Source organism: Hyaena hyaena, unplaced genomic scaffold (genome assembly GCF_003009895.1).
Source record: "Hyaena hyaena isolate Hyena2069 unplaced genomic scaffold, ASM300989v1 scaffold_1481, whole genome shotgun sequence".
Lineage (NCBI taxonomy): Eukaryota > Metazoa > Chordata > Mammalia > Carnivora > Hyaenidae > Hyaena > Hyaena hyaena.
In genome coordinates, this window is record NW_024082115.1 from 236,935 (window position 1) to 250,114 (window position 13,180).

The following is a 13,180-nucleotide window of genomic DNA, read 5'->3' on the forward strand; positions in this document are numbered from 1 at the left end:
GGGGGGAGATGGGCATGGAGGAGGGCACTTGTGGGGATGAGCACTGGGTGTTATATGGAAACCAACTTAACAATAAATTATTTGTAAAAAAAAAAATTTTTAAAGGTTTAAATAAAAAAGCAGCAACCAAGAAAACTATCCAGCAGAGTTATAATTCAGAATAGAAGGAAGATATAGTTCCCCAGAAAAACAAAAGTGAAAAACGTTAATTACCACTAAACCAGCCTTACAAAAATTTTCAGGGGAATTCATTGAGTAGGAAAAAAAGGCCATAATTAGGCATAAACAAATTCTGAAATCACAGTTAAATACAAACTTAGTAAAAGTAGTAGATTAGTCATTTATAAAACTAGTATGGAGGTTAACGTACAAAGCAGTAAAATCAGTTATATTTATAAAAATCAGTAAATGGATTCACAACATAAAAGGATGTAAAGTATGACATCATATACATAAAATATGAAGGGGCCATAAAATTTTAATGATTTTAGAATGGGTTCAACTTAAGTAACCATCAAGTTAATATAGGTTGATACCTGCATAAGATGTTATTTACAAAATGAACTGTAGGGGCACCTGGGTGACTTAGTCCATTAAGCATGTGACTTCAGGATAGGTCATAATCTCACAGTTCATTAGTTTTAGCCCCGTGTTGAGCTCTGTGCTGACAGCTCAGAGCCTGGAGCCTGCTTCATATTCTGTGTCTCCCTCTCTCTGCCCCTTCCCTGCTCAAGCTCTGTCTTGTTCTCTCAAAAATAAATAAAAACATTTAAAAAATTGTTAAATGAATTGTAACCATGAATCAAAAATCTGTAATAGATACACAAAACACGAAGAGAAAAGAATCAAAGCATATCACACACAAACACAAAAAAAGCCTTTAGACCACAAGTGAAGAGATCAGGAGAAGATCTACAAAAACAACCATAAAAGAAGTAACAAAATGGCAATAAGTACATACTTATCAATAATTACTGAATGGAAACACTAAATGCTCCAATCAAAATACATAGAGTGACTCAGTGGAGAAAAGAACAAGGCTCATTAATTTGCTGATTACAAGAAGCTCAGTTCAGACAAAAAGACACATGCAGACTGAAAGAAATGAGATTGAAAAATGTTTATTTTTACATAAATGGAATCACATAAATTTGAGGTAACAATACAAAATGTACAAAATAAACTTTAAGACAAAGACTATAACAAGAGACAAAGAATGTTGCTACGTAATGGTAAAGGGAACAATCCAACAAGAAGGTATAACAATTATAAACATTTATGCACCCACATGGAAGCAGCCGTTTACATAAAGCAACTATAACAGACATAAAAGAAGAAATTAAAATAAATACAATAGTACTAGAGAACTTTAGCACCTCAATGGATAAATCATCCAGACAGAAAATCAATGGGGAAAACAGTGGCTTTGAATGGCATATTGAACTAGCTGGATCTAACAAATGTATTCAGAACATTCTATCCAAAAACAGTGGAACACACATTATTTTCAGCTGCATATGGAACATTCTCCAGAACAGATTATATATGAATCCACAAAACAAGTCTCAACAAATTTAAAAAGATTGAAATCATAAAATGCTTCTTTTCTTACCACAACACTTTGAAACTAGAAATCAACCACAAAAAATATCTGGAAAAAGCACACATACATGGTGGCTAAATAACATGATAAATCTAAAAAATAATTAAATACATGGAAAAAATGAAAATAAAATACAATGGCCCAAAATCTTTGGGGTGCACCAAAAGCTGTTCCAAGGAGGAATGCTGTAGCAATACAGGCTTATCTTAAAAGCAAGAAAAGTCTCAAATAAACAACCTTACATCTAAAGGAGCTGGCAAAAAGAACAAGCAAGGCCCAAAACCAGTAGAAGGAAGAAAAAATAAATAAAGATTAGAGCAGAAATAAACAAAATAAAGACAAAAAAAGATCAATGAATCCAGGAGCTGGTTTTTGAAAAGATATTTTAAAAATGATAAAAAGACAGAGTACTTGAATAGACATTGTTCCAAAGAAGACATACAGGTGGCCAATAAACACTTGAAAAGATGCTCAACATCATTAATCATCAAGGAAATGCAAACTAAAACAGCCATGAGATATTTTACCTTAACTGTGTCAGAATGGCTAAAATCAAAACCAGAAGAAATAACAAATGTTGACAAGGATGTGGAGAAAAGGGAACCCTTGCATATTGTTAATGAGAGTGCAAATGGGTACAGCCACTGTGGAAAAGAGTATGGAGGTTCCACCAAAATTAAAAATAGAATTACCATATGATCCAGTAATTCCACTACTCAGTATTTACTGAAAGAAAAGAAAAACATTAATTGGAAAAGGTACATGCCACATGTTTATGGGCAGCATTATTTACAATAGTCCAGATATCGAAGCATCTCAAGTATATATCCATAAATGAATGGATAAAAGAGATATGTTTCTCTTTTATCCATTCATTTATGGATATATACTATATGGATGCCTTTATCCATTCATTTATGGATATATAACATATGGATACATAATATATGGATATATCATATACACACACATATATATGTACAATGAAATATTACTCAGCCATAAAAAAAAAAACAGTGAAATCTTGCCATTTCCAATAACATAGATAGGCCTAGAGGGTATAATGCTAAATGAAATAAGTCAGTCAAAAAAGAGGAATACCATATGATTTCAGTCATATGTGGAATTTAGGAATCAAAGTGAAAGAACAAACAAAGAAAAAAGAGACTAATAAAAATTTCTTAAATACAAAGAATGAACAAAGAAAAAAAGAGACTCATAAAAAATTCTTAAATACAGAGAATTAATAAAAAATTCTCCCAGTGATTGACAGAGGGCAGATGAGTTGGGAGATGTGTGAAGCAGATAAAGGGGATTAAGAGTTACACTTATCTTGATGCGGGGCGCCTGGGTGGCTTAGTCGGTTAAGCGTCCGACTTTCGCTTGGGTCATGATCTCACGGTTCGTGGGTTCGAGCCCCGCGTCGGGCTCTGTGCTGACTGGCAGCTCAGAGCCCGGAGCCTGTTTCAGTCTGTGACTCCCTCTCTCTCTGACCCTCCCCTGGTCACGCTGTCTCTCTCTCTCTCCTAGAAATAAATAAAAAACATTAAAAAAAAAAAAAAAAAGAGTTACACTTATCTTGATGAGCACTGAGACATTGATAGACCTGTTCAATCATTATATCAAAAACCTAAAACTAATGTATCACTCTTAATTATACTTGAATAAAAACAGAAACAAAATGTATCATTTTCAAAGTTGATCCAAGAAAGTAGTGTTAAACAGCACAATGGAAATGGCAGTCCTCAACAGATGGGACGAATTTCTGCAGTGTCTATAATTCAAAAGAACAAATAAGACAGAAATAGCTAGTTATCCACTAAACAGTAGTATATTCCTAAGCCTATGAAAATGGTAGCACTGTGTAGATTACAGGAAAAAAAGGAAATTGTCTGAAAATAAAAGAACAAAAAGAATTTACTTGTACCTGAATTTCCATCCAGAATGTTAGTAAAATATGAGATTCTGTATTTAATAATAGTAATAACAAGATAATTTTAATATGTAATTTAAGGTAGTCTGGTATAAACACAAGAAAATAGGCAATTGTGTGTGACAAGTGGCTCACAGCAAGTTTGTATGGCTATTATATAACAAAGATAATTCTACTCTTAATTACTAAAGCTTTAGAACTAAGGTGATAGATGCAGTTCATCATTCTAACAGAAATCCCAGAGCATGAAACTAAAATAAGTTCTATGCAATTTCAGACACTGTTACATTATATGTCAAGGGTTGACTTAGTAGCTTTTTGTGCATATGAATCTAATCAGTTTAATAAGAAAAAATTTACTAAAGCCCTTTATTCTTTCAATTATTCCTCAGATTAGCCCATAACCACAAATACCTCTCCCAATTCTATCCTATATTAGATACATCAGTAAGTTGTGAGAATAATGCTGCAAAACAACCTTAAAACACAGTGACATGAAACAACTAAGTATTTTTTCACTCAGAAGTCTGCAGGTCAGCTGGACTTTGGATATTCTAAATTGGGCTTAGAAGCCCTGGCTCCATTCTGTAGTTTGCATCCTGGTCTACTCCACGTGTTTGACATCTTCCTTTGGCCACTGGCTATCCAGGTCATATTTTCTTATAGTGAATATCAAGAACTCAAGAGATTGGGCATACCCAACCATACAAATCCTTTCAATCCTCTGTGAGAGTTGTATCTGTAACATACTTTAACCAAAGCAAGCCATATGACAAAGCCCAATGACAATAAAGAGAGTATACTTTTTCAATAAAGTGAATGGTTCCTAAACAATATTTAATAAACCACAGTGAAGAAAGAATTTACTACTGGAAGTGAATGTGTTACAAGCTTAATAAGTGAGGAGAGTTGGAACTGAAGAAAAAGAAGTATCTTTAAAATGTCAGAGACCAATTTGATTTAAAATAGATATATCTCCCTCTAGAAAACTCCAAGAGAATTTAGAGTAGAAATTATAGTAAACAGTCAGTGAAATAAAAGCTGCATTAATTCATTTAATAAGTACCCTAGAATGTCCTAAGCATTTCACCACGCAGTGAGGATAGATGAAAAGAATAGGAACTTCTCTATGAATTTGACAGCACACAAGAGCAATAAATTGTGATTTAAAATATGGCCTTGAGGGGCACCTGGGTGGCTCACTCAGTTGAGCGTCCAACTCGATTTTGGCTCAGGTCATGATCCCAGGATCGTGGGATCAAGACCTGCATCAGGCTCTGTGTCAAGAATGGAGCCTGCTTGAGATTCTCTCTCTCTCCCTCTCTCCCTCTGGCCCTCTCCCCTGCTTACTTTCTCTCTCTGCCTCTCTCCCTAAAATATAAAATAATAAAACAAAACAAAATACATAATAAAAGAAAACAAAAGAAAACAAAACAAATAAAATAAAATAAAATAAGGGTCCTGAAATGGCAAATAGCACATCATAGAGAGTGGCTGAAAGCAAGTGGAAGCATCAACATTAGTTATATAAGGGTTCTCATGGCAGAATCAGAAGTCAAGGATGCACACCTTTGCAATATGAGAGACATGAGAAACATGGAAGATGACAGTTATTACTGCAAAGAGTTCCCACACAGAGGTCTTGGAGCCATAAAGAGGGATTTGAGAAGGCTGAAGTTCCTGGAGGCTGTGGTTTGTTTGAGTCCCTATTTCAATTCCAGCTTGGGAACGGTAAAAACAGCTGTGTTTATTTTATTTTATAACTACAAAATGCATTATCTCATCAATGACTTGAAGGAAAAGTGTCAGGGCACATTTTGGAGCAGTCTTTTTAGGATAAAACAGAATAATTTTGTTTTATCCATAGATAAACAGACAAGGAGAAACATGGCATCAAGCTATTTCTTCTTAGACATAACGGGAGTTTGCTGTGAACTAATCTAGAGGCTTCTTTCTTGGATCCTATGGTATTAATAATAGCTGTGTCATCGCCATTGTCATCATCATGACTACTGACATTTTTCAGAGTAGCAGATACTGTATTAAGTGTCTGACCTATATTAGCTCATTAAACTCCAACCATATGAAATATTTATTATTAATTCCCTTTACTGAAGGAATTCTGTGTCAAAATAACTTGTCTACAATCATGCATCTAGCAAATGGGAAAGTCAGACTTTAAACTCTGGTGTAACCTGATGTCAAAGAAACAGCATTAAAATGATTTATTACACATTTTGTATAATACAAGTATTGTTTGGATTTGGGTTATAATTAGGGTATACCATGACTGAGGCATCAAATCAAGTTTTGACTAAATGTGTACCACACTTCACGAGAGGAGCTGAGCATTAATGTGCTCTCTAAATTTAACATCTGATATTAATAGAGATTTTTCAGACTTTTAAATGGAAAATGAAGCTCATAGAATGACAGTTGTCTTTCATTGACCAAATAATTTGTTGTGAGGATTTACACAGGTGCCACCATAAGCTTTAGTAAACAACAAAAGTCAAGCTGATATTATATTGAACAGCTGACCCTGATGGGCTCAATAATATGAATTTCTCAGCCCCTTCATTGATACGAAATGCCAGAATAAATTGAAAGGGGAAAAAACTTTAATGTAATGCAAAGAAAAGAAAGAAATGCTACCCAAATAATATGTAATAAGGATTCTGCAAAGCAGGATTTTGTTATCTGAAGAGTAAGGCAATAGAGAAAACGTTTTTTAAAAATGATCTTTGATCTTTGTTCAAAAGAAGGAAATGAAAGAAATATGCCTGTCTCTTTTTGGCAGATCTGTGAAGTCTTGTTAAATATATGACAAATTTAATAATTTATGCCCAGGATAAGAAGATGCTGGTTTCAGTAGTAAAACCTTAGCAATTTTACTCCAGCAGCAAATACTTAACATATTTACTCCAAATATATTATTGAGTAAATTACAAAAAAAATAATAATATGCACACATTTTAAATGAAATGTTTAAACATTTTATAAGAAGATTTCAGGAATTAAATATGTTTATAATTCTATTTACAATTTGCCCTCTTTTAAAAAAATATTCCTTTATAAACTCCTTTATTAGCTTTGTTACTGTAGGCATGTCTGTTACTTGAACTTCTGAGACAGTTTTTCCCCTTTTGCATTAAAACTAATATATTTTCTGATTTTAACCTTCACATGCTCTTCCTGGTGCTTCTTTCAAGTCTGATAGTTCCTTATAGGACCACTTACAGGACTTTATCATCCTTTGCACCCATTTTCATCCATAGATTTTTCTCAGTGCCATTTTTTCTGGGCCATCTGGAACAACTGCAGTGCCATCTATATCAGGTATCAAAGAAATTTCTTCTATATCCTTTTTTTATATTGTCCATGGGTTTTGTTGACCTAAATAACTTAAAATCACTTTAATGTGAAAATTTTTTCTTATCATTACACTTCTTCCCACAAACTAATTATTATAGAGAGCAAACAATTGTAGAATGGCTCTGTAAAATTGTAAAATGTAACACTTATATAACCACAATTGTTTAGGTTCATCATTTATAACCTTCAATATTAATCAAAACTCACTGGCAACTAAAGGAAGCTCAACTCAAACTATCTTTTTTTTGTTTAATTTGTGTGTGGGTGGGTTTTTTTTTTTTTAATGTTTTATTTATTTCTGAGAGAGAGAGAGAGAGAGACAGGGTGAGCAGGGAAGGGTAGAGAGAGGCAGATACAGAATCTGAAACAGGCTCCAGGCTCTGAGCTGGCTGTTAGCACACAGCCCGACACCGGACTCGAACCCAAGAACCGCAAGATCATGACCTGAGCCAAAGTCAGTCACTTAACCGACTGAGCCACCCAGGCGCCCCTCAACTCAAACTATCTTAATAAAATACATATTTTATTGTTTAGCTGAGACATCCAGAGGTGGAATTGGCCTCACACAAGTTTCGAACTTCAGATTAAAGGTTGTTCTTAGGCATATTTCTCTTGCTCCCCTTCTTTCTCTTGCCTTCTTTCCATTTCTAGGCTTACTTCCCTCTTTATGTTACTTGCTCTGACTACAGACAGACATCATATATGAAGCTAACAAGGTTGGTCACTGGAAGCTCTTCATTTTCAATATCTAGCTTCCAACTTCAACAAAAAGATATAGAGTTTTTGGTTGTGTTTTGTAGTTATTATTGATCTAACGTCTATCTACCAAAAAAAAAAATACCAATATAAAAGAAGGTTTCTAATAAATCAACTGGGTCAGTGATACATATTGGTTATTTATTATTCACTATTGCCAAAGGCATAGGATCGTATGATTGGCCAGCCCTAGGATCCATGCCTGGGAGAGGGGGAGGACATACTTAATTGACAATCATGGTTATGGAATGGGGTTGATTGGAAAAGGAAGGAAGGAAGGAAGGAAGGAAGGAAGGAAGGAAGGAAGGAAGGGAGGGAGGAAGGATGGAAGGAAGGAAGAAGGAAGAAAGGAAGAAGGAAGGAAGGAAGAAAGGAAGGAAGGAAGGAGACAAGACAAGACAAGAAAAAGAAAAGAAAGAAGGGAAAGAGGAAGGGAGTTAGGGAGGAGGGAAGGAAGAGAAAATTTCTGAGGATACAAAAACCAATATTTGCACACTAAATTTCACTTTATAATTGTCAAGTCTTCATGTACATTGTCTTATGAATATGATTGTAAACTTCTTGCTTATTTAAATAAACTATCACCTATTAAAAAAAAAAAAAACTAGAATCAGAAAATCAAGTAGTATGGCAAGACAGTAACACATAAAGCTCCTGAGCTACCTTCCCCCAGTGGATGTACTGAATATACAGCTACACATGGACCAATTCCCTCGGAAAGAGATCCAGAGCTAGCTGAGGAACTCCTACATATTAGATCAAAAACAAAACAAAACAAAAACAAAAACAAAAATCACAACTAAAACAAAAACAAAACCCCACTGAAATAGATAGTGAAGACTGCAATATATGCTTGTTATCAACCCCACCCTAGCACAGAACTATATAATCAGGAGGGAATCTCTAACTCCTAACTTCTCTCTGAGGAGTAAAGGTTTTTGGTCCCCATATCTAACCTCTAACTTTTAAGATTCTCACCTGAGGGTTGGCGTCCAAAATGCCTTGTACTGAAAACCAATGGGGCTTGCATTCACAAGACCCACAATACCATACCAAACAAAGCAGCAGTCCTTAATGGGGGTGAGTGCACTAGCCATGGCTATTTCCCCAGTGCTCAGCACAGAGGGAGGAGGCAAAAATGCCCATCTCTCAGTCTTTTACTAAAGTAGGTTTACCTGCATGCTTTGAAAGCTTTTGCCTGAAGGCCAGGCTACTACTTAGGACACAACAAAGGACTTTCTGTGATCCCCCCAAGAGACTGGGAAAGCCAGTGAATACTCCCTCCACAGCTTTTCTACATTTTGATTCAAATCACCAGTATCTCACCTGCCCTTTAGCTTTTATGGGTACAGCCTGAAGAATGGGTCCCAGAATACACAACAGGACTTCCATTCATGAATACCACAGTAATGTAGCAAAAAAAAGAAGCAGTTATTAACTAGCTATTCCCCCACAGGGAAAGAAAGCAAAAACATCCACTGCCCAGTATTTTACTGAAGAAAAACATTTTCCCTGGTTGATTTGCATATTTTAAAAGTTCCTCCGGGGCGCCTGGGTGGCTTAGTCGGTTAAGCGTCCGACTTTCGCTTAGGTCACGATCTCGCGGTTCGTGGGTTCGAGCCCCGCGTCGGGCTCTGTGCTGACTGCCGGCTCAGAGCCTGGAGCCTGTTTCAATCTGTGACTCCCTCTCTCTCTGACCCTCCCCTGCTCATGCTGTCTCTCTCTCTCTCTCTCCTAGAAATAAATAAAAAAAATTTAAAAAAAAAAAAAAAAAAAAGGTCCTCCCTGAGAACAAGTTCTAATCAGCTTGCACTAAGGTGCTGACTGTAATACTCATCTTTGGGACGATGATGGGTCTTGACACACCCTCAGCAACTGGAAGCAACGGAAATCAAAGAAGGCAGTTTGGACAGTCATTCTGACTGTCTGACTGGGTGGAGAGACAATAAGGAACACAAACTGGGCTGCATGATAAGGTTCATCCCCTGCATGAGACCACTCTGTCAAGACTGGGATGAGTAGCTGTCTTATCTACTACAGAGAAGTCAACACAGATTCAAGAATAATGAAGAAATAGAGTATGTTCCAAACAAAAGAACACACTAAATATCCAGAGCAATCTTAATGAATTAGAGATAATGATATACCTGAAAGAGATTTTAAAATAATGATGATAAAAATACTCATCAAGTCTGGAGAGCAATGAATTGAAGCACGGTGACTGTCAGAAAGACCACCAACGCCAAATAGAAGCTAGGCAAGATTTTACTTGCTGCCGGGCCAAACCTGATCTCCTGATCTTGTGTAGAAATGCAGAGAATGGCCCCGAACAAAGGTAGCAGTGAGCTTATATGGATTTCAGCAAGGCAGAATACATCATTATTTAGTTAACCAATTATAATTTATAGCATTTCATGGTAACCAATTATATTGTGACACACAGACGTTAGTTTTGGTGGAAACCTATCATTTTAAAGTTCTTTGTCTTAAGAGGGTTTGAAACGACCAATCATAATTAGACATTTGAGAAACCATGGAGTAGTGACTACTGACAGACCACTTGACGCCAAATGGTAAGGAGGTGTTCTGTAACCTTTACATACAGAGTGAGGTTAACTAGAACAGGGAAGCACAAGCTTGCTAAGCGGATTTACAGAAGCAGTAATAGCATGTTAGTATTTAACCCTGCTTGGGGTCAACCTACGACAGTATGAACAAAGTAATATTTCAACAGAGATAGAAAATATAAAAAGCAACATACAGAAATTACAGAGCTGAAAAATACGATACCAGAACTGAAAAATTTTGATATAGGATTTCAACAGCAGACTAGATAAAGTGAAAAAAAAGGATCAGATAACTTAAATATAGGGCAATGGAATATATTGAGAGAGGCAAAAAGAAATAATGAAACAGTGAAGACAGCTTAAGGGACTTATCGGACAATATGCAAGTGGGTCAATATATGCATTTAAGAAGATCCAGAGCAAAGGACAAAGAAAGGGGCAGAAAACTTATTCAGAGAAATAATGGCTAAAAACTTCCCTACTCTGGAGCAACAGACATCTAGATCTAGGAAGTCCAAAAAGTCCCAAATAAGAAGAATCCAAAGAGAAACATTAAAATTAAATTGTCAAAAACTAAAGAAATATAATAATTAAATTATCCAAAGTTTAAAGACAAGGAGAAAATTAACAGCAGCAAAACAAAACCAACTTGTTATATAGAAGAAATCCCCATTGACCAGAGGATTTTTCAGTAGAAACTTTGAAAGCTACAAGGAATGGTATGATAAATTCAAAGTACTTTAAAAAACAAAAACACAAAGAAATCTTGCCAACCAAAAATACTTTACCTTGCAAAATATTCCTTCAGAATTGAAAAAGAGTTTTTCAGGCAAACAAAAGTTGAAAGAGATCATTACCACTAGATTGGCCTAAAAAGAAATGTTAAGTGGAGTTTTTCAGGATGTAACAAAGGATGATAGTTAGCAACAAGAAAATATGAAAGTATAAAATTCACTGGCAAAACTAAATATATAGTTAGATTTAGAATATTCTATTAGGTAATGGTGCTGGGTAAATCACTTATAACTCTAATGTGAAGGTTAAAAGTCAAAAGTATTAAAAATAACAATAATTACAATGATTGGTTAAAAGATGTAAATTGTGACATCAAAAGCAAAATATGGGAGGGGGTGTAAAAATAAACAGTTTTTCTATGTATTTAAAGATAAGCTGTTATTAACTTAAAATAAACTGTAATAAATATATTTTATGTAAGCTTTATGATAACCACAGGGTAAAAGCCTATAATAGGTACACAAAAGATAAAGAAAAAGGAACAAAGCATACTGCTACAGACTCATCAAGTCACAACAGAGGAGAAAAGAAGATGAAGAAATGAAAAGAAGAATTACAAAACAATTGGAAAAAAACTTAAGGCAATAGTAAATCCATACCTATCAATAATTATTTTAAATGTAAATAGACTAAATTATGTTTTTAATAAAACAAAGTGACTGATGGATTTTTCAAAAAAGACAAAACTGTATATTGCCTAAAGAGACTCACTTAAGCTTTGAGGACACACAGAGGTTCAAAGTAAAGAAATGGAAAAAGACATGTTATGTACATTGAAACAAAAAGAGAGCTGGAGTAACTATACTTAGGCAAAATAAAATGTAAGCTAAAGACTGTAACAAGAGAGAAAGAAAGTCATTCTATTATGATAAAGGACTCAATTCAATGAGGTTACCATATTTTTAAGCATTTATGCATTCAACATAGCAGCACATGAACATATAAAGCAAATATTACTAAATCTGAAAGGAGAAACAAACAAAAACACAATAACAGAGGATTTCAAAACCCCACTTTCAACAATGGATAAATCATCCAGACAGAAAATCAGTTAGGAAACAATGACTTAGGCAACAAGTTAGAACCGATGGATTTATCAGATACATACATAACATTCCATCCAACAGCACCAAAAAGCACATTTTTCAAGGGCACGTGTAACATTCTGCAACATAGATCATTTGGTAGTCCATAAAATAAGTCTTAATAGATTTAAGAAACCTGAAATCATGTAACATCTTATCTGACCACAATGGTAAGAAACTGAAATCACTTCAAAGAAGAAAACTAGAAAATTCACAAATGTTTGGAGGTTAAATAACATGCCTCTGAAAAAAGCAATGGGTGGGAAAGAAATCAAAATATAAATTTAAAAAAACTTGAGAAAATTAAAATGGTAACACCACATACTAAAACTTTTTAAATGCTGCAAAAGCAGTGCTAAGAAGTATTATAGTGATAAAAATCAACATTAAGAAAAAAGATCAAGCCCAAATAAACAAGTTATCTTTACACCTCAGGAAACTAGAAAAAGAAGAATAGAAGCACCTGGGTGGCTCAGTCAATTAAGCATCCCACTTTGGTTCATGGGTTCGAGCCCTGCATCAGGCTCTGTGCTGACAGCTTGGAGACTGGAGCCTGCTTCAGATTCTGTCTCTCTCTCTCTGTCTTTACCCCTCCCCTGCTCATGCTCTGTCTCTCCTTCAAAAATAAAATAAATATTGGGGCACCTGGGTGGCTCAGCCGGTTAAGCGTCCGGCTTCGGCTCAGGTCATGATCTCACAGTTTGTGGGTTTGAGCCCCGCATCGGGCTCTGTGCAGACAGCTCAGAGCCAGGAGCCTGCTTCAGATTCTGTGTCTCCCTCTATCTCTGACCCTCCCCTGTTCATGCTGTCTCTCTCTCTCTCAAAAATAAATAAAACATTTAAAAAAAAAATAAATAAAATAAAATAAAATAAAATAAATATTAAAAATTTTTAAAAAGAAGAGGAACAAGCTGAGCTCAAAGTTAGAAGGAAATAACCAAGCTCAATGTGGAAATAAAGGAAATAGACTAAAAACATAATATAAAAGATCAATGAAACAAAAAAAATGATATTCTTAAAAAGATAAACAAAATAGACAACTCTTCAGCTACACTCACCAAGAAAA